At 53.8% G+C, this 25,747-nt stretch overlaps 1 protein-coding gene across 2 annotated transcripts in view; it reads left to right on the top strand.

The window, feature by feature from the left end:
* Positions 1–1,718: 1,718 nt before the first annotated feature.
* Positions 1,719–25,747, top strand: part of SLC7A1 (solute carrier family 7 member 1) — a 64,859-nt gene continuing 40,830 nt past the window's right edge. For both annotated transcript variants that reach the window (XM_088842703.1, XM_055426317.2), the window contains exon 1: positions 1,719–2,085. The gene's annotated coding sequence lies outside the window, so the exon portion shown is untranslated. The remainder of the gene's footprint in view (positions 2,086–25,747) is intronic.

Raw genomic sequence — 25,747 nt, 5'->3', positions numbered from 1 at the left:
TGGAACACTCGATTTCAGAATTTACAAATACCAACTCTAGGCTGTTTCCATAGTGTAGTGGTTATCACGTTCGCCTCACAAATACTAACTCTATGTTCCATGTCTGGACCACACAATCCATCAAATTCTGTTTTACTTAAAAAAAAAAAAATCCCACAATCATATTTCAGGCACCAAGGGATAGACTGCTAAGAACACAAAGTTTATAAGCTCCAAACAGAGGTGAGAGAGCTTGCAGAAAACCTTACAGGAATGAAGTGGTAGAAAGTGAAAGTCGCTCAGTCGAGTCCGACTCTTTGCAACCCCACGGACCACACAGTCCATGGAATTCTCCAGGCCAGAATACTGGAGTGGGTAGCCATTCCCTCCTCCATGGGATCTTCCCAACCCAGGGTTCGAATCCAGGTCTCCCGCATTACAGGCAGATTCTTTAGCAGCAGAGCCACAGGGAAGTGGTAGAATTCAGATTCAAATCCAGATCAAGGGCAAAGGCAAAGGCGGTGGTCCTTGACTCACACCAGGCTTCTTTCTGTCTGGCTGTGTCAGCCTTAAGGAGACTGTGGGATTCAGGAAGAGCTTCGGCACAGGAGACCTCCTTAATGCAACAGACAGTTCCAATTGAAATGTACTGTTTTAAAACAACGCCTATGCAGTCACTCACTGTGATTCGAGCACTGTTCCAAGTGAGAAAGTGAAAGTGTTAGTCCCTCAGTTCTGTCCCACTCTTTGCGACCCCATGGACTGTAGCCCGCCAGGCTCCTCTGTCCATGGAATTCTCCAGCCCTGTTCAAAGTGCCTTGCAAATACTAACCTATTTTTATGCATTCATGAAAACATTTCTGAAGCTGGCACCCTGCAGTTAGATGCTTTATACATGGCTAGTAATAGTGTATGGCTTTCTTGACAATACTGCTGACAATGAGCCCCCATTACTGACCAAGGATATTTGTTGGGGGCGGGGGGCAGGCGGGTAGGAAGTGTGGAAAGGATTTAAATGTCGTGGACACCACGCTATGGTTTTTTCTTCTTTCCTACAAAGTTAGGAGGCCGGGAGGATTAATTTATGACCTACTTACTTGCCTCTTTCATGTCAAAAGTTACTGGAGTTCTAGAGATCGTGGTTCTTGCTTGGGTTTTTGGAGCAAAGAGGAAGACTGCGAGGTGAGCGCGGGGGTGATTTGGTCTTTGCTACCTCCCTCCGGGGGACAGCAGGTGCGGAAGTAACCGCGGTGACATGCCTGCAGGGCAGGCACTAGTCCCACCGCCGGGGCACAGGCGGATTCCGGCTTTCTGGTCCTTCCTGACAAGGGGCGAGGATGTGTTACTTATTAAAAATAGGCAATAGTCATAAATATTCTGATGACAAAGAAAAGATTTACAATAATACTTAAAAAAAAAAACAGCTTCAAGTGTCTCCGCAGTATTTTCATTTAAGAGGAGGCAAACTGGCCGCCAGCCCGGTGTCTGTCCTCTCGCCGGGGCCCGTGATCGGGAGTGGACAGTCCGGGGTGGCGGCGAGGGGTGTCGCACCGGCCTGGTCCACTCTGGGGTGGGGCGGGGCTGCGGGCAGGGGCGGGCGTCCGCCGCTCGGCAAGCGCCGCCCACCGCGGGGGAATCCCAGGCCGGGCCCGGCGCGCGAAGCTGCCGAGACCCGCCCCGCGCACCGCCCCCGCCGCGGTCGGCCCCCAGAGCCGCGGCCGCGCCGCGCCGCCATTGGTGCCCGGCGGTGACGCGGGCCCGCTGGCCCGGGCGGCGGGCGCCGGGGAGGGCGGGCGCGGGGCGCGGCTGATGAAACCCGCGCGCCGGATGCCTCCCGCCCTCCACGCTCCATTCACTCCGCGCGGGCAGGTGTGAGCTGCGGGTCCGCTGCTAGCCGAGCGCGGGACCACCAGCTGTCGGTTACCCCAGCCTCCGATCCCGCGCGCCGCGCCTCCGCCGGCTCATCCGGCAGTCCAGCCGATCCTCGGCCGAGCGTCCGTCCAGTCCGGCTGCGCCTCCGTCCGACCGAGCGTCCATCAGTCCAGCCCTGGCTAGCGCGTCTGTCCAGCGACGGTCCTGCCCGCATCCTGCCGCCCTGCCGATTCGGTGAGTGCCAGGCCTGCCGAGTCCGGGTCACCTTCGTGAGGTGGGGTGGGGAGGGTGATCCCGGCGCTGCGTGGGGCCGCAGCAGGGCAGCGCAGGGTCCGCGCGCGGGGGGTCGGTGGGGGGTGTTGGCATTCTCTGGGTGGGCGCGCGGGTAGGGCGGGCAGGCGGGCGGGCGGTGCGCGCGGCTGGTGCCCATGCGGCTGTCTCAGATAGGAATCCATTTTGCTTCCCTGAAGACGCGGCGTGGTGCATGATGCAACACCCCGTGAGTAAGCGTGGGCGCCCTGGCGCCTCGGGGTGGGTGCCACGCGTACCCTGCCTGGCACTGGACGCCGGAACTCACCGGTGGTCACGGGGCCGGAGCGGGTGGGTGGGCGCGCACAGGACTCGGCGGGCATCCGGGAGACCTTCGCTTACATGGCGCACAGAGGAGCACCCCACCCCGCCACGAGGTCCGCGACGTGTCATCGGCCGCGCATCCGGAGCCAGCCCCGGGGCGGGGATGCGGGGTGGTCCCGCGGCAGGTGGCCGGTTGGTGACGGCGCTGCGCACCCCGCGCGCTGGCCGAGGCGCCCACCTCTATTCCTCCCTGGACCCCCTGGAAGTTCCCTGGCCCGCCTCCACCTCTTACCCGGTCCCCCACGGGGGGCTACTTAGGGGAAGTTCCCACCCCCGCACCGGGTGGGCTTCCTTGTGACCCAAACTGGCCTCTCCGGCCGGTGATCACTGCTCCCATATGGTTTTTTTCTGGGGGAAGGAAGTTCCGGCTTCACCGAGACGACCTGTTCTCGGTGTGTTCCTTCCTACGTAGTAGAAAACTTCCCAGGCCAGGCAGTCACTGGTCATCCTGAGACCGGTGTGTACACAGCAGCCGCGTGCTGTAGTAGTACTACCGCCGCGTGCCCTGTTCGCTCCTTCTTCCCCCTTTTCGGTGGCCCTGAGAACCGGAGGGGAGAGGTGCTTGACCTGTGTGATTAGGAAGCCAGGCAAGTGCCCCTGGAAGAAAACCACACTGCCCAGCACCCACCGTCAGGCTCTCAGGTGTAACCTGGAGTAGGTTTTATTCCAGACTCCTCGAGAGAGGAGGGGGCCAGGGTTTCCATCCCGGCTGTATTTCCCTAAATGAGCTCTTAAACATGTGACCCGGGAGAACTGTGTTTTGGCCTCTGGCAGAGCTTCCTCATTGTGCTTAATTTGAATTGCAATTTATGTGGGATTTATCTTAATAGTTTCTTGCCACTTGTGTCTGGTTCCGATAATAGGAAACCATGATACATTTATGCCCCCTGACATTTTTAGTTGATCTCAGTGGAAATTATTTTGTTTACACTGAACACACCCCTCTGTCATTAAAACGAAAGGCCTTAAGTCCCACAGTCAGAATAGAAACTTAGGGGGACAAAGTAAACAATGGATTCAAAGAGTTTTGAAAGGTTTTAGCATATTAAGATCATGTTTAATTATTGGAAATAAAATTTAAAGCATGCCAGAGGAGTTTTCACTTGAACAGGACGAGAGTGAATAGAGATCAGAAATGTACTCTCAGTTGTTTAAATCTGGATTGAGCCACATGGATGCTCTTGTGCATATAATTATTTGCTTTAAAGGAAAATAGGGCTTGAAACACGAGATTGCTGACCTTGGGGAGCTTGCTTTTTAAGACACATGTTAATTATATCTGGTAGATGCTTTCATTCTTTGATGGAATTAAACACATGTCTACTGACTGTTCTAGTCTGTAGTTTCTTGTCTACTCAGGCCAGTAAAAATATGTAATTATGTTGGAGGGCCCTGCCTTGTGTCTAATTAAATTAATCCCTTTCATTATTAGCTATGTATTTGGAGGTATTGGTCTGTTAATCCCAGGGAGGAATTTGAAGCCGGAATAAGTGTGTCCTTGTTTTGGGAAGAAACATTTTCCTCTGACCCTGGAGTTGTCTGGACTTCCCGGTGGCTCAGACAGTAAAGAATCTGCTGGCCAATAAGGAGACACAGGTTTGATCCCTGGGTTGGGAAGATACCCTGGAGAAGGCAATGGCAACCCGCTCCAGGATTCTTGCCTGGGAAATCCCATGGACAGAGTGGCCTGGCAGGCTACAGTCCATGGAGTCGCAAAGAGTCTGACACGAACGAGGGAGTAATACTTTGACTGGAGTTATCTGGGCCACAGGCATCTTCTGAGATGGCCATCCTTCCACCTGGAGTGCAGGCCCCTGGGACTGAGGACTTGACTTTTTTTCTCAGGGAGGCGGAGAGTGGTGGGCAGCTGTCCCAGAGGGCAAGCGTCCCTTCAGACCTGGTGTGGAAAAGAGATGGGGAAGGGGCGGGCACAGAGGTGAGGAGGTCAGCGCAGAGGCTGGTAGTCAGGTCTGGGAAAGAAACGCAAGTCAAGCTTCTTTCTGCGCAAGCGAGAGTGAGCGTGTGTCCCTTCTGTGCCGGCTGGATGGTGGCAGCTTGGACAGGGTGGAACTGGTAGAAACGTGACTGGTTGAGCTCTGCGCCATCTGTAGGCTGGTGTCCTCGTTCCGTCTGTGGATTTAAAGGAAGAATCCAGGTGAGGCGGGAGAGGTGGGTCCCAGGAGAGCGGAGCCACTGTCCTGGTGAGGTCAAGAAGAGCGCGTTGGGAAGGACTTTGTAAAAGGCGCAGCTGGCTTTTCTCAGACCCTTGCATCCTCACAGACAGGACTGAGCCCCACCTGCCCTGCTGTAGCCACGTGCAGTGCCCCAGCCTCCTTGTGCTCCCCTGCGCCCTCCAGAGGGCTTCCGGGCTATGCTTAGTTGGTCGGCCCCGCACCGGGTCTGCGGCCATGGGGTGGGCCTGTGTTTTCATTCCTGGTCTTCAGGACGCCTGCCTTCCAGGGATTCGAAGTTGTATCCACCCCCAAGGTTTTAGGTCACTTCCAGTGAGAGGGAAGAGTAGCCTCTTTGGCGGCAGGTTATCAGCCCTGTAGTGACTTCAGCGGCTTCTCTTTCTCCGTATTCCCGCCAAATTCCAAAGCGGCTTTGACACCAGCCACCCCTACACTTGTGCAAAGCGAGTCACGGCCTACCATGGGGGTTCAGTGCATTCTGTGAAGCTGCTAGAAGGTCGGGCAGCATGTGGTGAAAGGACTGGGTGGGCTGCTGTCCTCATTTCCCTGCAGAGGCGTCACGATTCGCTCGTCCAGGAGACACAGGCCACACGCTGGAATAGACTCTGACCTGAGGTCCCGCATCACGCCACACACGGGTCTGTCACTTGGCTTTTCCTCTGGTTGTTATCACTAGCAGGGGAGGAGGGGGCACCGCCAAGTGGTAGATTCGGGAAAGAGACCATGTCAGTGTGGCGTTCGAAGGCTTTACAGCTTCAGTGCAGCCTCAGATCATCACCCTGAAGTGAGGATGCTGCTTCCAGGAGCTGGGGCTGGTGGTCCATTGCCGGGAACGGGGCCCCCGAGGCCCGTGTGGCCAGCTCCGTCGCATCTGTGTGCAGCCTCCGGAAGGTCCTGTGGAAACTGTGTGAAGCCTCCCTCTCAGCCTTGTAATGATGCAGTGAATAAAGAGAAGTGATGGTGTTCTGTGAAAGAATAAAGGTACTATAGTGTCAGTCGCTCAGTCGTGTCCGACTCTTTGTGACCCTGTGGACTGGGGTTGACCCTAGTCCATAGCCATAGCCCTCCAGGCTCCTCTGTCCTTGGGATTCTCCAGGCAAAAATATTGGAGTGGGTTACCATTCCCTCCTCCAGGGGATCTTCCTGACCCAGGGATCGAACCTGTATCTCCTTCATTGACAGGCAGATTCTTTACCTTCTGAGCCACCAGGGAAGTCCAATAAAGGTACTAAGTCAACACATCTGGTGTCTTTCATGAAATAAGTTCTTTCCTCTGCCATCCTCCTCTCCTGATAAGCACAACCAGAAGTCAAGCTCCAGAAAGGCTTCACGGGCTCCTGAGGTGGGTTTAAATAGAGGAGGGAGAAACAAGGTTCTGCATCAAGCAGGACAGCATGGGTTTCCATGCCGTCTCCCTTTTCCCAGAATCACCTTTCCCCTCTGGACGCAGTTGTGTCCCTAACAGTCTGTCTTCCTGCCCTAGAGCTTTCTTCCAAATATCTATGCAGATAAGATTCCTGTGTAGGAGAACCACCGAGTGCTTTCCTACTTACGTAGGAGGAGAGGCTACTGCGCACGTGCTGGGAACACCGCGGGCTCTGCCTTGAGACCCGGGCTCTGCCAACCCCGGGCGGCCCCCCACCCCTGCTCTTCTCACGACCCCCCTCCCCAGAGTGGGCTCCGCTTATCTCTAAAATGCTTTTTCCAAAGATGTTTCTCAGAGCCACATTTAAATTCTTATCTGTATTGCCTGCTGAGTAATTGACTTCTAGTACCCACTGTATAGGGTTGAGGGGATTTAAATGAGGCCATAATCCAGGTTATGCACCTCACATAACTCTGACACATACCAAGTGCTTCATGTAAATATTCGCTATTATATTGGAGAAAAAGCTCAGTTCTTTGATTTCAGCATGGAGAAAAAAATCTGCCACAGCTTTGTTTTGCTCCCCCACTTTCCCGAGATGTTAACGTGTAGTCCTTTCTCCTTGGAGCTGTGTCCGCACTGCAGGAGGTGGTGTAGGGCCTGGTGTCAGGGAAGCCGGTTCTGCAGATCTCAGACCCACAACCTTGGGTTTGAACCCTCCTCATGCCTTGGGGTGGCTTCCCTGATGGCTCAGATGGTAAAGAATCTTCCTGCAATGCAGGAGACATGGGTTCGATCCCTGAGTGGGGAAGATCCCCTGGAGAAGAAAATGGCAACCCACTCACAGTATTCTTGACTAGAGAACCCCCTGGACAGAGGAGACTGGTGGGCTACCGTCCTTGGGGTCACAGAGTCAGACACGACTGACTAACACTTTCACTTTTTTTCCATGCCTCTGGGAGGCAGAACTTCTGGCCCTGTTCTCAGTGTTTGCCTGAGTGTGTCTGTGTGCACGTGCCTATATGTGTGTGTGAGTGAGAAAGGGTGTGTGCGTATGTCTGTTTGGAAGGGGCTCACCCTCATCCATCCCGACCCCCGACATTTTGTCCAAGTTACCCTGAGGGCTTTGGGGTTAAAAACTTGGTCCCCGTCTGTTTCCCACTGTTTTTCCTCCTTCCTGGAGGGGGCCTGTAGATCCTTGAGGGGGTGGGTGGGGTGGGGTGCAGGCCATCACTGGGGGTGCTGGCGAGGGGAAAGGAGGGACCGTGGTCTGAGTGGTGTTTCATTACATGGTTGTCATCGGCGTCTTCCCGCCCGTGAAGATGCTTGCAGTGACCTTTTCAGCTTGACTTGGAAACGCTGTCTTTCTCTGGATCTTTTTATCTGCTCACGGAGTACCGTTAACCAAAGTCTCTTAGACCAAGTAGGAAGGAAGGGAGAGGCCCTGGGGCTGAGTAAGACTCAGACTACAAACCCTTGTGAGTGCTTACCGTGGGCTCCGCGCTTTCTGTGTTTTTTATTTAATCCTCACAGCCACCCGGTGAGGTTGATCCTGCTGTTTGGCTGATGGGGAGGGGGCCTGGAGAAGGGATACAAGTTGTCGACGGGCACAGGGGTGGCTTGTAAGTGGCAGAGTGTGGATTTGCCCCTGGGGCCTGGCCCAGGGGTCCTGACACTGAATGTGCCCAGGGCAGTGGGTGTCACCCCCTGTCTGGGGCTGCAGCCATCTCGGGACTGTGGTCTGGCACCCGTGTGTGCGCAGGCCTGAGCTGGGCCCTGAGATAAGCACACGGACCTGGAGATGCGAGGCCCCTGGGTAAGTCCTGGGGGTGCGGGAGCCGGCTGTCCCACTGCTGCATGGCAGCCCGCGTTATTTCTCTATCTGCCCCCGTGTCTTTGGAGTGCAGCCCTCCTCTCCCTGACTTCTGGCACAGCTGGAGCTCTGGTGTCCCAGGACAGCTGTGCTGGCCAGTGGTCAGACCTGGCGCTGGCGTGTGTGTGACACAGGCTGGGCCGCATTCTTTCTGGGTCAGCAGCAGTCTGGCGTTGGCATCACCAGAGCCGGCTGGACGTGGGACTTCTGGCCAGGCCCCGGGGAGCCCTGCTTCTCTGGTCTGCATCGGTCCTCTCTGCTCCCCCTCCAGCTCTGCTGGGGAGGGGGGCCCTCTGCAGGGGCTCTTGATTTGCAGGGAAGCGTGGTTTCCCTCTCGGTTCTCCCCACCACTTCTCAAGGCCGGGAGCAGTGGTCCTTGGGCCCAGATCTTTACTTCGCTAGTGTGGGAGGTAGGCAGGGTCTCCTTTCTTCCGAGATGCTTCTTTGACACCCTCAGAACGCTGGGGACAGGGGCTGTCTGAGCCAGGGTAGCAGCAGGGTGTGTCTTTCCCAGAGAGACTGGGCCCCAGTGGCCGGGGCCTTGGTCTTGCTGTGAGGCCTGGAGTGCTGCTGGGTGGGGTGGGGAGGCTCTTCCCCACCCCTGCCTGCCTCTCTCCTCTCTTCCTCTCAGTTCAGTTCAGTTCAGTCACTCAGTCGTGTCCGACTCTCCACGACCCCATGAATCACAGCATGCCAGGCCTCCCTGTCCATCACCAACTCCCGGAGTTCACTCAAACTCATGTCCACAGAGTCGGTGATGCCATCCAGCCATCTCATTCTCGGTCGTCCCCTTCTCCTCCCGCCCCCAACCTTTCCGATCCAACCAGTCCATTCTAAAGGAGATCAATCCTGGGTGTTCGTTGGAAAGACTGATGCTAAAGCTGAAACTGCAATACTTTGGCCACCTCATGCAACGAGTTGACTCACTGGAAAAGACTCTCTTCCTTTACTTTTCAACTTTTCATGAATAATACTTCCCACTTAAAGAAAAAAGCTGCAGGAGTTACAGGAGCTCCTCAGTGTTTTCAAATCACCCGTTGCTTATGTTTTGTTCCTTTATTCTGTTTATCTGTCAGTCAGTTAATCTACACACATACACATATGTGTATTTTTTCCTGAACCCTTTGAGAGTAAGTCTAAGACATCATGTCATTTGATTTACCCCCCTGCAAGCTTCAATGTGTTTCCTAATAAGGTTATTTGTGTTCTCTTACATGAGCACAGTACGACATCAAAACCAGGAAATTTAACGTTATGACGTTGTCATCTAGTCCACAGTCAACTTTGTGTTGTTCAAATAATGTCCTTTACATGTACGCATAGGTAGTTTGTTTCTTTCTGTTCCCTTTTTCTGGAGAGGCTTTTTCAATGGAACTGTGGTCTAATTTTCTATCTTATAAGCCTCTTTAAGGAAAAAATGTTTCTGAAAGTTAGAATGCATTCTTGTGAAGAAATGGGAAACTACAGAAAAGTAAAAGGAGGAGATGAACACCGCTGTGATTCCAGCGCGGAGGCCGAGCGCCCGGCAGGTTAGTGGGCTCGTGGGAAGGTGGATGGTCGGAAGTCTTCAGCTCAGGGTGACCTGATCCCTCAGACCTGCACCCTGAACACTCAGTGCGGAGCCCCGAGCAGAGACCTGGGGCCCCGGGGCAGCGGGCGCCTGTCTGGAGCTGAAGCTTTCACACCCCTGCCCACCCCCTGGCCGGTTGCCCACCTGAATAGGCAGTTAACCCCCTCGGGGTGGGGAAGGGTGGAGATCATTATTAAATGCCCAGAACTTGTTCACGACTTGAAAAGAAATGTTGCAGGCCCTCTCTTGTCTGCCGTGCAGCCCTGGCTCCCCAGACTCAGCAGAGGGTAGGGGCATGGGCCTGCAGGAGAGGCTAGGGGAGAGAGAAAAGGGGACACCCGAAATGGTGCATCCTAGTCTTTGCCTAGGTTCCCAGGGAAGGTTCTAAACTGCTGGATGAGGCGTAGATCTTGCCCGTGCATTTCGGTTATCACAGAAGTCCACTTGATCATCACCAGTAATGCCCCCAGGGCTCCACTCTTTGCTGGCTTAAAAGACCTCCTCACCGGGTGCTGCTGGTTTCTTAGGACCTGGCTCCCCGGGGTTTGTGCCTCAGTTTCCCCGGGCTGTGAAATCCACTCTGTGAGAAAGGGCCTCTGAAGGCCATGATCAAAAGCCTCGAGTATTTTTCCAATGTTTGTTTTTTCTTCTCCCGCACCAGACCCTCTCCTTGAAGGAGCTGGCCTGGAGAGGGGCTGTGGTGGGCAGCCGCCCAGACTCTGCACGCCCCGCTGGGGCCGCGGAACTCCTAACCTGGACGGGCCAGGGCCCGAGGCTGCTCTTCAAAGGAACCCTTTGAAGTGCAAACATTTCCTTTCCTGAAAAGAAGGGAAATTGAAATGAAAACGTATTGTTCTGTGCAGACAATGTTCTCTTGGATCAAAGAGGGAGTAGGGCTTATAAAAAAGGGAGATTCACGAGTTAGGCCTTAACGTGGCCCACGGGGAAGCCGTGACTGTGTACTTGCCCTCTGTCCGTGATCGGTAAGGTTGTATATCCTCCTTTTCCCTGTTAAGGTCTTAAATTGGGGTCTAACATGCTGTGTTTAGCTGTTTCTCTTGTTTGTGTTTTTATCGTGAGGTCAGTGAGCATTTGAAAATATCTTTGGGTAAATTATGACACTGTCCACGTGGAATATTATGTAGTCAATAAAAGTGGTGTTTTCAGGGAACATCTGATTATATGGTAAAAACTTTACTGTAAAAGTGAAAAACTTGGATTCAATTTTTCATATTCAATGTTATCTCAGTGAGATGCCTGTATTTGTACAGAAAGAAAACACTTAAAATCAGACTTTGTTTTGTTCACTGCTGGGCATGTAACCCCTGAATGAGTGTTTAGCAAACGTTTGTTGAAAGAATTATTTTTGTAATTAGTGAAACAGCAGTTTAGTTTAAAACAGGGCGAAGGCAGGGGAGGGGACCGTTTTAAATGGATAACCAACAAGGACCTGGTGTACAGCACAGGAAACTCTGGTCAATGTTATGAGGCAGCCTGGGTGGGAGCAGAGTTTCAGGAAGGATGGGTACGTGTATGAGTATGGCTGTCGACCTGGAGCTATCACAGCACTGTTAATCAGCTATAACCCAATATAAAATAAAAAGTTAAAAAATAAGCTATGCTAAGAAAAAAAGGAGGGGTGCCTTTGAGCTATGCAGTAACACTTTGGCGAGTGGAAAGAACAAGAAATTATTCTAAATTTAATTTTAAATTATTTTTAATTAACTCTGCCCTGGCATCTTGATTTGGGGTTTATTGGGGGCTTTTTTTGGTACAGACATGTACCACCTTTTGTGCTTTGGTGCAAACTGTCCTGTGACATTTCTGTTTTGGGAATAACCTGGTCTTGTTGCAAGAAGGGGTTTTCCTGGGTCTGGCCACTAGGCTTCTTCACAGGTGGGGCAAGATGACAGCATCTCACATGCTCTGTGTCTGAGGCTCTTTGCACCGGCCTGACCTGCCCTGTTGTTGGGAACTTTGCTTGACTTGCCAGAAGCTTCTCATTTTCGAGCATCAGTACTACCAAGCTATACTGGTAGGCTGTCCGCCACTGTTTCTGGCTTAGGAAGTCCTTTAATAACGCAGCTTCTCATTCCGGAGGCCGGCTTGGAGGAACAACCCTGGTCTCAGGGATTGCGCGTTATAGCCGCCGGTGCCTACCCCGGTGAGGGCGTTTCGTTCCTCCTTCAAAAGGATGCCGGCACTTGGGTTTCAGAGCCCGGTCCACACAAGGCTCTGGAGGCCCCTGGGGAAGGCATCCTTTGGGCTGGGGAAGGGCGGCTGGGGCCCATGGCCAGGTGCTCCTGAAGGTGGCGGCCGTCTGTTCTTTGGCTTCAGTCTCTAAGAGGAGAGAAGCTGTCACGGCTCAGGTGCACACCCGGGGACACACATGTTTATACAGAGATGAAAATGAACCTTCCCCCACGCAGCACGTGTTCTTGGACCTGCGTGTGCTCTGAGAATTCTTACTGTTCTCTGTGGCCTTGCAGACAGCCCTGGGGGCGACTTGAAGTTTGCAAAGAGAGCTGGGCCTGGGCGTGCTGCCTTGCCTGCCTATCTTTCCCCTCCTCCGTGGTGTCGGGAGTTTTACAGGGTCTGGACTGGGGCCTGGGAGGAATTCTTTGTCCACACTGGTTTGGACAAGACAGTGGAGGGTAAAAAGGTTTCTTTTTGTGGTGACTGAGGTTTTCTGACTGAAGTGGACATTATTCTGTGTGATGACTCCCCAGAAAGCAGACAGGGGCACAAGGCGGGATCTGTGTGCATTCCCAGGGTGGTTTGCTGCTGATGCAGACCTGGGTCGCTCTGTCCTAAGCTGACCCCATACGCTGGCATTTTGAAGGTGGCCTGGCTGGACTGTGTGATTTTTTTTTTTTTTTCCAGAGATGGCCCAAACAGTTGTTAATTTCAGCACTTTGAGTTTTATTCAGTGTGATTTGAGGAAGAGCCCATCTGAAAGGTGAGCCTTCTCTTTCAGAGTTGAGGATTTATGGGAAGAAGAGTAAGAAAAGACACTCTTCTTGGAGACATTAAGTTTTGGACTCTGAGGTCTGATGGATTAATATTGAGCAGGGCATTGAAAATACAATATTAGCAATAGCAATCATACCATTAAATCGTTCTTCTTGAAAAGGTTGAAGGGATTTTGTTCTCTTGTTTGAGAAGTGTTTGAATTTCTTTGCTAAAAAAATTAGTGTTCTGTAACTTACAAATCTGTATATGTAATTTATTGTTATAATTCTTCAAACAACTGTAAATCAAGGGAATTGATTGTATGGAACAAAAGCACAGTGACAAGAGAATTGGAACAGGATAAATTGCCTAGTTTATTGAAACAGTGTACAAATATCTGCCCTTGTTTCTTGTTACTTTGCTTCTCACTGAATTTAAGAATTGGGAGTGCTTAATTTATAGTTTTGTTAAAATTCATTTATAAGTTACAAATATCATCACCACTGTTGTTACTATTTGAGAAGAATCCTCAGGAACTTGATTTTATGCTGTAATATATGTTAATATTATGTGAAATAGGAGATAATCTGTAATTGTAATCGCATAACATATCTCCCAGGGGCTTCCCAGGTGTTGCTAGTGGTAAAGAACCTACCTGCCAATGCAGGAGAGGTAAGAGATGTGGGTTCGATCCCTGGGTTGGGAAGATCCCCTGGAGGAGAAAATGGCAACCTACTCCAGTGTTCATGCCTGGAGAATTCCATGGACAGCGGAGCCTGGGGGGCTACAGTCCATGTGGTTTGGTCTGACTCCAAAAGAGTCAGACACTACGGAAACAATTTAGCAAGCATGCATACAATGTGTCCCCCATAAATCTATCACTTCAAATTTTTAGCAGCAAGTTTGGTCTTTGTAGAAAAAACTTTTGTTGGAAGACATTTCTTTCTCCCTTGAGGGCACTTTTAGGAGATTTTAGGCAAGAACATTCTCCAGTTCTTTGAGTAATCTGTATTGAACCAGGAAGAGCGTCTCGTGAGTGTCAGAGTTTGATGCACGCAGAATTTTGGAAAATTATTGGATCCAATTTACGCTAGGATTCAGTCCTCATCCCTGAAAGACTCTCGGGTCTGTGGTCTGATGAGTTCTGGTGAGAGCTCAGCCACCGTGAACTTGCCTACAGCTCCCAGAATCACCTGGAGAGCCTCCGGGTGGCAGGAGATTTTGGAGCCTCCTGGAGGCTGCTGGTTCAGTACCCTCACGCCCTGGCAGGGTCTCCCTTTCCAGCAAGGTGTGTGGCTGTACACAGGCCAGAAACACTGTCTTGCCCGGGTGAGGCGCTGACACCCAGGACAGAGGGAGAGCTCTGAGGCTCTGAGGGAGGAAGCAGTACCGTCCCCAGTTCCAGTGAGTGATGTTGCAGGGACTTCTCCTAGAAGTGCCCTCCTCCCTAGACTGCCTCCAGCTAGCAGGGCTCCACGCACAGCTCACTTTAACATGCGTGTGGCCAGTGGGCTTCATCGTGCTCCGTGCAAACTTTCTTAGTGCCTGGACCTGCAGAGTGTACACTAATAAAAATAGAAATTTAAACCAAGGGGGTAGGCTTCACCATGCCTGGGCAGATGGTGCACAGAACAGGAGACCCACGTTGCCTTGTGCCATGTGGCTTCTTCTTTGCTACAGTTTGCCCTCCACCCACAACTGAAACGTGTGTTGGTGCAGGCTGGGCAGATGTGGCCGCAGGGGTGACGTCAGGATGGAGAAAAGGAATACAAGTGCATTAAGTGTGTAAGTTTGCTTGAGATCCCAGGGCCTTTCACATCCTGAAGTCAGCCCTCCAGTGTCTCAGATGCCTGCACACAGACCCGGGGATCTCCCAGGCCCGCAGGTCTGTGTCTGACGACCAGGGGCAGAGTTCCTAGCAGCTCCCCGTCCTCTTGGGTCACCGGCATTTGTCAAACTCCAGGCAGCTGGACCTCGTCAAGGAGACCTCAGTCCCCTGAGGCCAGGCTCTGGCACCCGGAGCAGAGCGTGGTGTGGAGCAGACGCTTGAAAGATGTCCTTTCAGGAACCCAAGCACTTGCTGTTCCTGGACCGTTTATTTGGGCGCCCTTGGGATGGGAGGGGCCAGGGCCCATTCATCTCTGACTGGCCTGGTTATCTGTTTGCCGCCAACAGCAGAGAGGAAGTGGTGAGTCAGGCTGCAGGGGTGGAGCTCCAGCCGGGAGACGCCCTGGGAGGGGGCAGGACGGCCTAGAAAGAGCCGCAAGAACTCTGCACAGGCCCGCCAGCAGCTCCTGCCTCAGTTTCCCCATGTGGAGAATGGGGACAGTAATAGCCCCCACGTTGCAGGCCGTGCTGAGGATTCAGGATGCAAAATGAGTTTAGACCATTGCCTGGTGTTCATGCCTGTGAGCTCTAGGTCGGGTTGGTGTGCAGAGGGTTAGACTTCAGGCTCTGGAGGTTTCTGTCCAGAGAAGAGCCCATCCCAGGGGTGGTGACAGAGGAGGCGATGGAGCAGGCATGGACTGGTATGTAGGGTATCCCTGGCAGCTGTGGTGGGGCTAAGGAGAGGCTGCCCCTTGTTCTCTCCTAGTCGGGAGGTACTTAATGGAAGAGGGGGTGTCAGGATCTTTCATTACGGGTCCGGTGTTGCTGGAGCTGGGGCGGGCTGGGAGGCACGGTGTCAGGGCCCCCTGGTCCTGAGACCTCAGCCCAGGACACCACCTAGTGAGGTGGGGCATGGGCCCGGGTGGGTGTGCAGGTGCAAAGCCCCTGCGGTTCCCTTCCGTCAGCCTCGGAGGAAGTTTTTGGACTAGACGGGTGCTCAGGTGTGGGTCCATCTTCCTCCGGCAGCCCTGAGGCCTCAGGGGTGTGGCCTTGGCCACTGGCCTTTGAATGGTCAGGGGCAGCTTGGCTGTCTTTGACGGCTGTCCAGGTGGGAGCTTCTTGTCCGGGGCATGGATTTGTGTTGGGGGATGGAAGGCAAGCATGGCCACCAAGCAGATCAGCTTCTTCTCAGCAAGCTTTGAAGGCGGCCTGTTTCCTCACTGCACATGCCGTGGAGACGCCCCACTGGAATTCTTCAGTCTAAATGCTCCCCCCCTCCCGGGGAGATAGCAAGGGGCACGTGGTGGAAGTGCAGAATGTTACATTCAGTTGTAGTCGGGTTTTAATTTTGCTTTGTTATCTGGCTCATTAATCCATGTGTTCATTGGAAGGCTAAATCGTACAGTGATCTTTTTTCTTTAACATTTGGAACTTGTGATCACTTCTGTATAAAACCATGAGCCAGGACCGGATGTTCTTGGAGGGCTGTGGACAGCAGTGGCCGTGGCAGGGTCTGGTGGGGGTCAAGGTGGGGGACTGACCCTTACCCTTGATCCCATGGCTGTTAGTAGCTTCTTTTATACCGTCCCACCACGGTGTTGTTTCTCGGGCAAAATCAGATTTCATTCCCGGTGCCTCATGCAAAGTGTCTTATAAACAGCTTTCCTCCACTCTTCTGTCTCTGGAGACTGTCTCACCAGGTGTTAGGATGAGCAGCGTGTCACATGGGTGAGACCTCGTGGCTGGGCCCTGAATAATCCCTCTGCGTTATGACACTCATTACCTTGGCGGAGGGTACGTCTGTCCGCTGAGGGGGCCTGGTCTTGACGGCTCAGGGAAGCAGCCAGCGAGGAGGTTAAAACACGTGTTAAGGTGTGAAGACTGCCTGTGGAGGACGACGGACCACCCCCCACCCGCTCGTGGGTCATCTCCAGGGGCCGAGGGCTGACTTGCGGCAGGAAAAGAAGTGTCGTGGACGTCCTGGGGTTCAGGTGTTGTGTCATGAGGGCCGCTGGGGCTGGGGCTGGAACCCTCTGACCCTGCTGCCTGGTCCTGGGGTCCCGCCTGGGGACTCACAACACTCTTCTCTCCAAATGTCCCGGGAAGGCCTCCCCAGCAGTTAGAGGGGCCTGCAAGTCCAGAGACCTCCTTGCCGTTGGCCAGGCCACAGATGGAGTGACCCTGAGCAAGTCCTAACCCTAACCCCTGACCTCAGGGCCACACTCTCTGCTTCTGGGTTTGAAAGAAATGGGATCAGGATACTCACTTTGGAGGTTCCAGCCCTCAGCAGGACATGGGTGACGCGCCGCGATTGTGGAGACTAAAGAGCTCCGCGCAGCTGTGTAGTGTCCACAGTGTAAAAGTAGGGACAGTAAAAATCCGAGGCAGCAGAAAACAGGAGCTCTCGAGTCAGGACGCTGGCAAAGGTTTTGATTGAGAAGTGCCACTTGGCCTGTGTGAGCCCAGAAACTTGGAGTAGGGTGATCTGTACGACTAGAAGGAGCAGAGTGGCTGTTGTTAAAAAACAACAACAAAAAACCCACCTGGTGACCGGCATCCACATGGACCGCCAGACTTGGATACCAAAGCATCACTGCTTTCCTAGCGTGGGTGGGCCCTTGCGGCGCCACAGGAAGTAGTAGCAGGAGACAGGCATGCCCCACACATGGGCTTCTCTCTGCCTCCAGGCCACCTCTGTCTACCGCTGCTTCACCTCTGTCTACCGCTGCTCCTCAGTCTTTGCTGCCTCTGGGGAGGACCAGCCTGGAGACAGACTCCAGGACACCTGGCCGCCTTTCCTGGGTCTCAACTTCCAGGAGCCCCTTGAAGGGCGGACTTTCTGCCCAAGGTCCTTTAGTTTTTGCTTTGGTGGACAGGATCGGAGTTGGCTGAGCACTCCTATTTAGGCATGCAGATGCGTGCGTGTGAAAATAACACGCCCTTGTATCAGGTCGTGCGCACTCAGCTGTGGGGGTCAAGGTGGCGTCAGCGACAGTGGAAGACAGAGGACGGCAGACAGTCAGATCTGCAGAGAGCCTTCGATTGTGCAGCCATGGTTCAGGTGTCTTGAGTGTCTGCTCTCTGGGCAGAAACCGACAAGGGTTGTATTACAGGAGAGGAGAAACTGCTAGTCTGCAAACCGCCAAGAAGGCTCGGCTTCTGTTTGGGGCAGAGGAGAGCGCGTCAGAGGGCTGGGAGGGATGATTTGGGAGCGCCCCGTCTGGCAGTGCCAGCAGAGAGAGAGGTGACCCGGCGGGCGAGGCGCGCCCCGGGTTCTCGGCCCGCCCCGGCGGTGGGCTGCGCCCTCGTCACGACTTGCAGGGGTCTCAGTGTAAAGGAAGAAAGCACAGTGCTTTCTGCGGCTGGTCACCCACAGGCCCAGAAGGAGCGGCGGCGGAAAAGGAAAAGTGGACGCGAGAAGGGTGTGATTGTCCTGGCCCGTGGGGCCGGGGTTATCGCGAATCTCTGGGAACGCTGTCATGGGACAGGCCCCTGTACAAAGCGTGCTTTGTGAGCTTCTTCAGGGATAGGACTCTGGCCAGAGCCGCCCCGTGTGACTGATATACCTTTCTTTCTGTTCTTGGCTCTCCGAGTCCCGACTGCATGGGCTTCGGGGGAGCAGGACACACTTGGTGTCCATGGCGCCCACCCGAGTCATCTTGTTCACACCCTGGGGCCCCCCTGAAGCGAGCTGGGCACAGCCCTCTCGTCTGAATGAGGAGCCCGCTCTCGGAACCACAGTCTGGAAGGTTCCTTGGCTCTCTCCAGGGCATTCTCCACCCCCGTCCACTCCCCTACAGTCAGGGCCCCGTTCTCACTTCTCTGACCTGACCCAGATGGGCTGGACCGTCGCTGGGTCACCACGAGAGCAGAGTCAGCTGCAGAGGGGGCAGCCCAGAGGAGTGGCACGGGGCCCCGCACCAGTGTCAGGATCACTGCACCTTAGCCACGTCAGGCCTCAGGAGAACAGACCCTGTTAGGTATGGAATTGCAGTTGAATTCTAGAGTTGACCTTGTGTTGCTCTGTTGATAATTTGTGAAGGTTCATATTGGCATTTAAAATGGGCTTCCCTGGTGGCTCAGGGTAAGGAATCTGACTGCCATGCAGGAGACCTGGGTTCGAGCCCTGTGTCGGGAAGATCCCCTGGAGGAGGGAATGGTAACCCACTCCAATGTTATTGCCTGGAGAATCCCATGGACAGAAGAGCCTGACAGGCTACAGTCCATGGGGTCACAGAGTCGGACAGGACTGAGCGACCACCTTGCACGTACACGATCGATAAAGAGGTTCAGCAGTGGAGCTGACCAGCCGGGGTGAGGGCTGCTCCCACCGGAGCCGCCAGGGTGGAGGCGGGAGGAGCGGGAATTGTGTTCCCGGGCGGACCTGGGTTCCAGCCCGGCACCTGCGTCCTTCAGATGGACACTGCCTGCCCGACTGTCTGGGGCCTGGGTTGGGGGAGTGGCCGACTGGAGGCGTCAGCCCGGGGCTGCACTCTTAGCTCCCAGTCAGTGCATGCTGCTTCCCACCGGCTGCACTCTTCCTTCCTCCGTTCACTCCCTGATGTCGACAGGCCTGGCTTGTTTGTCATCTGGGAAGACCATGTGTCTGCATCTAACGGGTCCTTGGTGGCACGGGGGAGCTGGTGACCCCGAACAGATGGCTTCCAAGCCTGCATCCTGCAGCCCTGGGAAGTCCTGTAGGTCTGATCTGAGATCGGTGTTGTTAGCCTTTAGCGGGGACTGGGGGCCCCAGGAAACAGTGACATGGTGCAGTGACCAACCCCTGAGATGGACTGAGATGGTCATGTGGGCCTTTCCCCCCCGTCGAAGAGAGTCTTGTCTTCCTTGACTCTGCCCTTACTGCGAAAGTTTGCTCTTATTCACGGCAGCTCCAGGCAGCACAGAGCCTTGATGACGTTTCCTGAGAATTAGTGATAAACGTGTATCTCCAGCTCAGAATGGAGGTTGCGGGGCAGTGGGGGGATGACCCGAGCTGGCACCCGTGTCCCCCATGCGAGGACAGAGATCGGTTCTTTTGGGCTGAGTCTGAAAAGACACATTACTGTGCTAACAGCATAGACTCCCTTTGAATTTTAACTCTTCAGACATTGGTGTGAAAAACCTTTGGCTCGATTTGTACGTTAAACTTGCTTTTAGCCATTTTTTTTACCCCATCATGAAATACTTGAACGTTTAGCAACAGAAGCAAGAGCAGGTTTGTCGGACACCAGGTGAATCATATCCCAGGACTCCACCCAGCGTCCACTGTCCAGGTTTGACTGTGTCTGTAAACCCTAAGTCATTGGTCTGTTAGCAGAATGGGAAGTTCATAGTTGCAGAGCCAAAGTTTCTTTATAAAATACTCAAAATACACCTGGGATTTATCTGGGAAACAGTGTGCAGTACCCTCTTTTAAAAATATATGTCGTCCTCTTTTTTTGAAGTTTCTTGTTTGGCTAGGGCGTCCTTGGGACACCTTCCAAGCCAGAGCAAGGGAAATCGGAACAGGGTTGAATAATACTTTTATGTATAAATAAGAAAATTGTGGTGTTCTCAGATGTTTGTTTGATTAAGCGCTCCCGTAACTAAAGACCAGCTACAATGGTCACACAAAGGACCGTAGGGAAAAAAACATTTTGGGACCAAGGTTCCCTCTTGTCTGGGAGGGGGTGGCCTTGCTCCTCGGCTCTGCGTGTGAATCCTAACAGGTGCTTCGTCGGGTGGACAAGCAGGTGTTTTGGGTTCGTTTGTTTGGTTTAGACCCAGCACAGATGCTTGTAACTCGTAGTACGAATAATTCTTAGCTGACAAACTGGTTAAAGAGCAAAGAATATCAGCTGCCCCGGTGAGGTGTGCCAGGGAGTGGAAGATTTACCCTAGACTTGGATTTTTCAATGATTAAATGAGATTTCAAATTTCACTGAACGAGTTCTTCGAGAAGTCCAGATTCCCTCAATTCACTCCCTCATTCGCTCGCTCAGCAGATGTTGGTCGGCTGCCACGGGCACTTGGCTGAGTCACCCAGCTGCTGACCCTCGCGGGCCACGTTCCGGGGGGTTGGTTCCCTGCAGACGCTGTGAAGATGCAGGCCGCTGGCTGAGGACCCGTTTCTTTGTGATTAAGCTGACTAGAGAGGATGCCAGTCTCTTAGCAGCTATCTTCATCCCTCTGAGAATAAAGCTGCTTCATCCCTCCTGAAACTGCTCACTTTTAGCCAGTCTTTTCTAGTTAGACCCACTTGTGTGCTGTCAGGAGACCCCCCCACCCCTGTTTTCCCGATGTGTTTTGTATACTTGGCGGTTTTCCCTTTTCTCGCAGATTCTGTCCTTTTCTGGGTCTGTGATGGGGGCATCCTCCACGCACAGTATGTTTGGGGGGAGCAAGGCCTTTGCAGAGAGGCCATCTGTGGGTCAGAGCTGAGGGTCTGTGTGGGAGGGAGGTGCTCAGGCCTGGGCAGTGGACACCAGGCTGGGGGTCACCAGGTTGAGCAAATGAGACTGGTCGGATGCCCAGTTAAATTTGGACACTTAGAGAAACTTGAATTGTAGACAATCGATGGATCCATTTTGGTATTAACTATTTTAATACTGAAAAAAGAATTTATGGGCGGTATTTGGAACGAAGTCATGATACACTCGGGGTATACTTACACCGAGCTGTTACTCGTCCTTGTTCACGTGACAGGCTGGCATGAATGGTGTCCCACCTGTGGTCTGGCCTTGTCCGGAGGGGGGAGGGGGGAGGGGGGAGGGTGGGGCCCCAGGGGACACACGGAGTCACACCCCTTTCTCCACGTCAGGGGAGTCCGCTGCTCAGGGCCCCCGTGTGGCTGCCACATGGCTGTCAATTGCCTCCGATCACTTGTATTTTGTAAACCAGAGCGGAGGGGACTGGGGAGCCAGAACGGCAGGTCACAGCATCTTGTGTGGGTCTCACCCTCGCCTGGAATGCAGGAAGTTAGATTTTTCACCCGAAAATGTACTCCTGACATTGCCTCTCTATGGTCCTCGGTCTCCCGGGCCCGAGACGTCAGTTGCCTCGGCCACGCTTCCACCTCTTGCCTCCCATTATCAGTGGTTTGGCGCATCCTCTGTGTCCTCCCTGCCCCGTCTCAGCCGTGTGCAGTAACCTTACTGGTTTCTTCCAGCCTCCCCAGTCTCCACCTTTTGGAAGTCCTCCCGTTTGTTCCCTCTGTATGTTTTTTTTTTTTAACAGATCCTTTCTCCCTGTGAAACGAGCTTCCAGAACAGGGAACACAGAGCTTTCTCTGTCGCCTGCATTTCCTAACAGAGCATGCGTGCAACATGGGTGCAGTGGATGCTCTGTGAGCAGCTCTTGGATGGAGGGTCCCGGGGGGTCTGGGCTGGTAAACCGGGCTTCTCTGGGTGTGGGTGTGGCCGGCGGTAGGTCCAGGGGTCCAGCCTCCTGCCTTTGGTGCCCGAGTCACAGGTAGGCTCAGCTCTGGAGCCAGTGCCCCTGGCCACTGGCCATCTGGCACCCTTCCCAGTGACATTTCACGCTGACCTCTCCTTTGAAGAAGGGTTTTGAAGCAATGCTGTGCACGGAAAGGTCAACAAAGAAGAGTGGGTGATATGCCGACAGAAACATAAGTTAAAAGGCAGGAAGTGGAGCAGCCTGATGTAACCAGGTTAGAGAGGATGAGCGGAAAAAATGCCCTTGAAATTATTCTTTAATCACTCGTCTGCAGAGACATAAAGCGGGACACGGAAAACAAACATTTCCATTCAATGTATGTGCAGTTTGACAAAACAAACCACAGGGCTTTGTGAGTGTCCAGACCTCCTGGCAGGAGGAAAGCAGCCTCACGACTGGGCATCGCTTTCCGCCGGGGTTCACGGTGGGTGTCGCTGCCCTGCCGAGAGCAGGTGAAACAGAGCATCTCGTTTTCTAAAATGGCCAGATTGGGCCCAAGAGCCAGACAGGCAAAGAGGCCCCGGTTGGAGTGGTCTCAGCCCGCAGCCCCCTTCACAGGTGAGCCATCTGACCCGTCACCTGCAAAGGGGGCGCCCGAGCGGGTCCCGGCTCCTAAAGGACAGTGGGGACCAGAAGGGCCACCGCCACGGCCAGCCCCGGACCCACGCGCCGCAGGCTCTGCGGCTGTCAGCCCTGTGGAACCCAAGATGTTTACAGATCCAGAAATGAAAGCCAGTGGTTCTAAGCTCAGTACTGATTATAACGTGTATCCATTTCTTCACACAGTTCACGTCCTTGTGTATATATATTCTCTAGCCCTCAAACCTGCAACTATCTAAACAGGTGCAAAGGGAAATACGTCAAACAATAAGCTTGTTTTTGTTTTTTAAACCGCAGTGTTTGCACAGCACTTAGTCATTTATGGAACCTCGTCAGAGACTAGGACAGATATCGTTTGGAGGACCTGCTTACCCTCCGGCGCACCTTGCACGGGCGCTGCTGGTGAGATCCCGCACGGCTGAAGAAGGCACTCATGACCGTACTGGGGTGCCAGCCGTGCTCCGGGCACGGCGGCGTTAACCCCTTCCTCCTCACCCTGCCCCGGCTGGGAGTGACCGGGACGAGGACTGGCCTCAGCCTGCTGTGGGGAAAAGGGGGCCCACAGAGATTAAGTCACTCGCCCGCCGTGTTCTGAACCCAGTTTTGCCTGAGACTGTAACCTCTCTCTTGCCTCTCTGGTCTCTGGTCTTCACAGCGGGGAGCGAGGCGGGGTGGGTGGCTGGGGAGCTGTATCGGAGGGGTCAGACTGGAAGATTGAAGGCAGGAGAAGGGGACGACAGAGGATGAGATGGTTGGATGGCATCACCGACTCGATGGACACGAGTTTGAGTGAGCTCCAGGAGTCGGTGATGGACAGGGACGCCTGGCGTGCTGCAGTCCACGGGGTCGCAGAGTCGGACACGACTGAGCGACTGAACTGAAGACGCGCTACCCGGTTTTCGGGGGGCGAAACCGAGACAGAAGAGTCTTTCCCTCGGGATACGGGGGACTGGTGCTTGTCTGAGCTCCCTGTGTCTCCCGTGCGGTGAAGACGTGGCGACACGCCTGCCCAGGGGTTCACACGCAGGCAGGAGCCGCCAGGGGGGTGTCCACCCTGTGGGCCCGTCCGGGCGGTGTGGTGTGTGAGTGAGGCTGTGGGAGGGGAGCTTCCGTGTCGCGTCGGGGAACTTTCTGCCCCCGCCCCATCCCCAGCTCTTCTTTGTGTTAACCTAATTCGTGTCATGTAACTGGGCCGTGTCTGTGACATACCAGCTGCTCAGGTTTTATTAAATTCAATCGAAGATCTCTTTTAGATGTCTTTATCCTGCAGTGTGTTGTTGTAAGGAATCACGAGCCCCTATGGGCATTTTCAAGAGTAAGGCGGGCGTCAGGTGTTGCAGGAACCGCGCCTGTTAGAGGGAGGAGGGCCCCCTGATGCCCCAAGGCCCGTCCAGCATGCGGCTGTAGAATAGAGGCGCTGGGCACCAGGTGGCCAGAGCCTGTGGTGGCATCATTTCCCCGCTGCCTTTACGGGTATGATTGCAGCAGCCAGGCACTGAGCCCCAGGAGAACCATGAAGTCTGTCCAAGGACAGAAGTCTGGAGGCCCAGGCTTGCGAGCGCTCGCCCGATCCCCTGGGTAACTGCAGGGCCGCACACGCAGGCCTCCTGATTCGTGGACCCAGGCTGCTCTCCTGGCTGCATCCCAGGCTGGTTTGTCTTCTCAGACTCCTCCGGAGCTGCCACCCTCTTGTGGCCACCTCCTGGGAGGAGAGAGGTGGGCAGACACCCGGCTGCAGGGAGCTAGCTGTACGCAGCACGTGGGAGAGCCGGGGAGTGTAGCGTGGACTCACCTGTCCAGGTGTGCCTCGGCACACAGGGCTGCGACCCAGCCTCGCCAGCACCCTGAACACTCAGCGGGAAGGGGCCCCCGGTTGGCCTCCTGTGCATTCTTCCTTCCAGCTTCTCAAGCTGGGCGTGTCATCCCCGCCTCCTGGGAGGTTTGTTCACCCTGGTGGTGCACCTTGACCATCTTTAGAAAATACTCTGCTGGTGCTTAGAGACCTGGTTAGATTTTTTTGCTGGCTGATGATCGTCTCCTTTCTGCTAATTCTCTATTAAGTTGGTTGCTTTCTCTGAGGTCCTGGACCACAGTCACACACAGTGGGAGAGGGGTCCCCTCTCCCCTGGACCCTGTGTGAAAAGTGTTAGTCACTCAGTCATGTCCAACTATTTGCGACCATAGCCAGCTAGGCTCCTCTGTCCATGGGATTTTCCCAGGCAAGAGTACTGGAGTGGGCTGCCATTCCCTTCTCCTGGGGGTCTTCCCGACCCAGGGATCAAACCCATTGTCTCCTGCATTGCAGGCAGATTCTTTGCTGTCTGAACCACCAGGGGAGCCCGGGCCCTGTGTGAGCTGGAATCTTAAACCGTGTGCATCACTTAGACCAACCTCTGCTGCAGGCGGCCTCAGTGGTATTATTCTGTGCCCTGTCACCGTGAAATCTTAAGCTCTGGATTGAAACTGGAGCTTGTGTTCGGCATCACAGAACGAAGGATGAGGGGGTGCAGTGTAGGGAGGGGGAACAGGAGCCAAGTCCACATTCATGAAGCTCGTGGAGCAGAATGACTATTAAGTATAAGTGGCTTGTGCAGATAGAGTCGGAGAAGGCAATGGCAAGCCACTCCAGTACTCTTGCCTAGAAAATCCCATGGATGGAGGAGCCTGGTGGGCTGCAGTCTGTGGGGTCGCTAAGGGTTGGACACGACTGAGCGACTTCACTTTCACACATTGGAGATGGAAATGGCAACCCATTCCAGTGTTCTTGCCTGGAGAGTCCCAGGGACGGGGGAGCCTGGTGGGCTTCCGTCTATGGGGTCACACAGAGTTGGACACGACTGAAGTGACTTAGCAGCAGCAGCAGCAGCAGATAGAGTGGAGATTGTCCTACCAGCTGCAACCAGAGCTGTACTGATTTTGGGGGAAAGTGGCAGAGTTTTGACTTTGAAGCAGAATTAAAATATGGGGGACACAGTGCTTTTGCAACTGAACTCGTATAGAAGGTGCAGGGTCTGCTTGGCCACCTTTGATAGAAAAGCCATACTGGCTTTTCTTGTGAATTGAGTGCCTCTTGTCTTTTAACAGCTTTACTGAATATAATTTAGCAGCATAAATTTCATCCATTTGAAGTACAAATTCAGTGGCTTTACTGTATCCATATTGGGCAACCATTCCCACAATTTCAGAACATTTTCATCACCCACTCAGGCAAGCCCTCATCTCCTCTCTGTCTTTATTCTGGATTTTTTCATGTACCTGAACTGACACAGTGTGTGGCCTTTTGTGACTGGCTTCTTTCACTTAGCATGATGTTTTCAAGGTTCATCCACGTTGCCCTTCCGCATCCACATTCTTTCCTCTTTATGGCTGAATAATATTCCCTCATGTGGCTAACATCACTGATTCGGTGGACCTGAATTTGAGCAAACTCCGTGAGATAGTGAAGGACA

The sequence above is a fragment of the Moschus berezovskii genome, chromosome 13 (genome assembly GCF_049115385.1).
Source record: "Moschus berezovskii isolate FMDL1 chromosome 13, NW_MosBer_1.0, whole genome shotgun sequence".
NCBI lineage: Eukaryota > Metazoa > Chordata > Mammalia > Artiodactyla > Moschidae > Moschus > Moschus berezovskii.
This window is presented reverse-complemented; position numbering and strand designations above follow the sequence as displayed.